Here is a 5,172-nt window from a genome sequence, read left to right on the forward strand (position 1 = left end):
TATTTTTCAAAATTTTCTCACCAAATTTTAGCTCCTCTATTTTCTCACCAAAATTGAACTCTGGAATATACGTCGAATCTCTTCGTTATATAAATTTGAAGTTCTAGTTTTCTTAAAAAAAATTGGGATATTATATTTTAACTATGTTATTTATTATTCTTTAGTAGCGGTTAAAGTCGCTCCATTTTTTAATTTGAACTTGTTGTTTTTTTAAATTGAACTTCTTGATTTATTATTGAGAATGGTGAGATATCCGCTTGAAAGTCGCTCCATTTATTATTTGTGAGCCGCTATATTTTTTATTTAGAAACAGTGAAATATCCGCTTGAACAACTCCTTTTCTTTTTAAATTGAACTTCTAGGTTTATTATTTAGTAACAGGGAAAATATTTAGCTTTTTATTAAAGATATCAAACCATTTTGTTATTTTCATTTGAACTTCTAGATTTTTTTAAACACAGGAAATACTTTTTTTATAATTCTAACTACTCTCTAGTAATTGAACAACTCTATTTACTTAATTCAAAGTTATTGGTTTTGTAATACACATAAAACTTTTATGTTACTCAAATTTGAACTTCTAAGTTTTTATAGAAACGAGGAACCTTTTTTTGTAATTCTGAATTGTTCCTTCTTTCTAATTTGTACTTCTTTTTGAGTTTTTTGAATGGCATATTTTTTTTGATTTTGTGTATGTGTTCAAAAAACAAGATTTTTTTACATGTGTTTCTGGGAGGTCAATACAAAGACATTTTTTACATTATGTTTTCATGAACTTTCAACTGATTTGTTTCTTTAAACTTCATTTCTTCCTCTTCTTCACTGTTTGAACTTCGCTAGAATTTACTTATGAAAACTTCTTGGAGTTTTACGTATTTTTTCTATGCACTTTTTTTCAAAGAGGGGTGTGCACTCCTCGAAACAAAACTATGAACTTAGCTTGTACCGCGTTGTTGAACAGTAAAAACAGTGACCAATACAATGCAGTGTATTCATAATGAACGACCTTGTACTGCATCGCTGAACGGCAGGAGGGAACGGCATGAGTGTTGCAGGTGTGGAGAGAAGCAAGAAATCAGGGAAAATGTGGAGAAATTGTGTGTATGTGTCCTTTTTTGCATGTGTAACATATGAGCTGGCATCTGTACTCTCGAAAACATATGAGCTGGCATCTGAATTCTTCTACCTCTCTGCATAATGAGTGAGTTTGTAAATATGGAAGGAGAAAAGAAAAATCTTCAAGACAACCAATCCCTCTCTTCGTCGGACTTCTCTCCATTTTTAAATAGAACTTCAGCGATCTGTCACTAGCTCCATCTGCAGATTTTGGGAGCACTGCCTGCTGTGGATTAAAATCAATTAGAGAGAGAGAGAGAAGTAGCACCACATGATAGACAAAACAAAATTGTGACAGCGCACAATCAAGAGAATTTGCAGCATTAACGTGATTCCTTCCACTGTGAGATCCATCGAACTTCTACAAATTTTTTAGCGATCTCTATTTTTCTTCAATACATAGAATTGAACTAATGCACCCAGTTAGGTTGAACTGAACTAAAGTGATGGCAGCAAGGCTCGTCACAGGTGAGCGGGATGGCAGCAGGAGGAGGCGCACTGCGCCGAGTGGCCGGACGGCGCTGCGCAGGGGAGGCACTCGGGAGAGGGGAGACGATGGGCTGCGGCGTCGGCCGGAGGGCGCTGGTCGCGTGGCATAGCTGGAGGAGGAAGCCATGATTGTGGCCTCCCTCCATGCTCCTCGTCCCGAGGCCCTCCATGGGTTGCTCATCGTGGCCAGACGGTTGAAGCGGGAGCTGGAGTCGGAGGAAGAGGTTGGGGACGACGGCGACAGTGCCGGTGGCAGTGGCAGTGGATCCGGGAGCTGGCGTCGTGGGTCAGGGGTCGTCGTGAGAGCAGGGTAGGTAGCCGGGCTACTGCAGGAGGCCGACAGAGGGGCCACGAGAGGAGACCAGTAGAGAGGCCGCGGGAGGTGGAGGCGCGTCGGTGCTGAGATCCCCGGCGGCGGGCGGGGGAGGGGGGTCGGCGCCGCGGCTGAAGCAGGGGTGGACGAGAACGCAGCCGCGGTTGAAGCAGGAGAAGGACGGCGCGGTGCGGGGGGAAGGCGGGGTGGGGCGGCGGCACGCGGGGAAGGCGGGTGGGGTAGCGGCGGCACGCCGGGAAGGCGAGGTGGGGCGGCTGACTCACGTCAGGATGGCCGGGTGTGGCGGAGGAATCTCGCCGGTATGGCCGTGTGGGGCGGCTGGATCGGGAGAGGTTGAGGGGAACGTGGGGAGGGAGGGAGGTTGCGGGAGAGAGGATAGGATTTCATTTCTTTTGTTTTCTTGGGAGTTCGGGAACATCCCATCGTGCGTATATAGGGCAGACCGTGATCCGAATAACTATTCTGATCCTGGGATCAGAATAGTGCTACTCTATATATATATATATCCACTAGGGTTTTAGTCCTTTAACTTTTTAAGGATCGCCTAGAGATGTCCTTATGACTTGTTTATTTCAGTTCTTCACAATGTGATGCTCTATATGTGCAACTATTTGCTGTGCAGTTCAATTTCATCAACAACAGTTTCAACAATACCACTATGAATTACGATATTTGGTTGCTGTTAAGGATATTGCAGTTAACATGCCTTTTAATTTTTCAATTGTTGTTTAGCAACATGCATTGTACTGAATGACTAAATATGCAATCCTAGGCTACATAGCAACAAGGAAGAGTGTTACCTTAATGTTCTGATGATGTCTAGATATACATGTAATAAAATATTATATAATGGGATGGATGGAGTGTTGTACTACATCATTTTCAATTGTTTTTTAGCTTCTAATATTAACTTGGTGCTTTTAGGTACATATATCATTGCCAAAGATCCACACTTCGACCCTTTCTGCGTATGGGGCAATGAGATATTCATGAACCAACATCAAGTGAGGAAACTGATAAAGATTGTTACTAAAATGGGTCAAAATATGTCAATCAAACTATTTGTTTACACTTTATGCAAGACAACAATGAACTGCAGGATGGTAAGTAAGAACCCTGTAGCCTTCTTTTTACTGCCCGTAATGAGTTGTGTTAGATGACAATATCTGAATCTTTTTTCTTTTGCAGTGGATCCTGAAGCAGTTTACTCAAGATTACCTCTCAAACTACATGATTGGTGGCCGTCCATCACAAGGGGTTGGACTAGAGTCCTGCATGCCTTCTGCATCCAGGAGAGCACAATAGGGCCATTCCGCTTCACCTTGTTCGGCAACTGGAATGTTTGTCGCCTCTTTCTTTACCATATGTAATAGTACAAGTATAGAACCCTGATACATCATTCTTTATTTGGTGCTTCTGTAATTCTTAAACATAGGTACCTGTGAATCGAATAATGCATTGGTTGTTTGAACCTGATGGATATGAATAAAGCTATAGCTTACTTTCAAGTTTAAATTAGGTACAATTTTAAATAGCAGCAATTAAATTAGGGTGAAATTACGTTGTGCAGGTCATTACGGCACACACGGTTGGTAAAACACAAATGTTTGCGATATACACCATAATCCGAGATGGTTCACAGAGAGGAAATGTGTGCAAGCATGCACACAGTTGCCGTTCGCAAAGCGTGTGTGATGTCAGACACTATCACATATGGTGCCGGAAAACTAAATGTGTGTGATTGTCTACCTATCGTACACAGTTTATAATCATGAACTATTTGTGATGTGCCAGGCATCGTAAATCTCCCGTGCTTGGAATCTGCCTAGAAAGCTCCCGTGCCTAGAATCTGCCTGGTTTTAGGCAGAGCCACAAAACTCCGTCTGTGATGGAAATGCGAGCACAAACGAATAGCAATGATGAAGCGTTTGGGATATTCGAGATATCGGAAATGGTTATATAGGGACAACTGTATGCATCAAGGCTCCCTATCCCCAACGGTTTCTAGGTCGTGTGGGAAGGACCCCCTATCACCCACACTTACTTGGAGACGGTTCCATATGCCGTCGCGGAAAGGGGTTAAAAACCGTTTGTTTAGGACCGACGTGCACCAGTGCTTGTCAAATAGAAATGATGACCCTATTTTTCACCCGACCAATTCTTTTTCATGGTAAATGATGTTTGTTCTATAGGGAACCACAAGCACACATTGTAGTCTTTTCTTGGGTTGTAGAAATAGGAGCTATTGACCTACATTGCCGATGGGTCGATGCCTTGAGAAGGCTCAATTAAGATGGAAGATTGATTTGGGCTTCGGTTTTATTCACCTCATAGGGAGTAGGTACAAAGGAGAATCCAAGCAAAGGAGAGAAGATTTAAGCCCTTGAGAGCTCTTTGTTGAAATAGACAGCGTGGACCTGTTTGGGGGTGGGGAGAGGGGTTGATGCATGCTTATTGCCATACGAGCGTGTGACTTTGTCTCCCGTTGCAACACACGGGCATATTTCCTAGTATGATATAGATAGGCCTCTATTTCACACACATTGCATTGTGTCACATTTTTGTTTGAGATATTATCGACACATATCCTCTAACCTTTGTAGCTAGCACTAAATTTCTCTCGTGCATGCACATGCCCTCCTCGCCCCCCTCCCTCAGCATTCTATCCATTGCCCACATTCATTATTTCCTTTAGGTTGTTCTCTCATGGTCTCCACAACTCCTTCCTTTCGACACACACCGATCGATAAACCTCTCTAGCGATGTCTGCCTACCACACACACACACACACACTTTTCATCTCCTCCTTTCTCTGTCCATGCCTCATGTCTCTCATACGGTGCCACACACGTGTAAACTCTCGCCCCTCTTTTCATCGATCTCACAATCGCACACTCCTCCCCCCTATATAGTAGGCCTCTCGCACCACCTCCTAGCTCTGTCTCTCTCTCTATATCCATCTCTCTGGGCATTATTTGCCTCTAACAAATGGATGCACACCGACCAATCGCCCACTATACATATGGTCCCCTTCATCATCCATGCATGCCTCCCGACACATCTATCACACACATGCACACACAGAAACACCCCCCCTCTCTTCTTGATATTGCAGTTGTACCCATAGTTTGTCTAGTAGGCCTCTCCCACCATCTCTGAGAAGCAACTCCACCACCCCTCCGACATTCTCTCTCTCTCTCTCTCTCTCTCTATGTCCCAACCTATTTCCTGTC

The sequence above is a fragment of the Triticum urartu genome, chromosome 1, assembly GCF_003073215.2.
Source record: "Triticum urartu cultivar G1812 chromosome 1, Tu2.1, whole genome shotgun sequence".
Classification (NCBI taxonomy): Eukaryota; Viridiplantae; Streptophyta; class Magnoliopsida; order Poales; family Poaceae; genus Triticum; species Triticum urartu.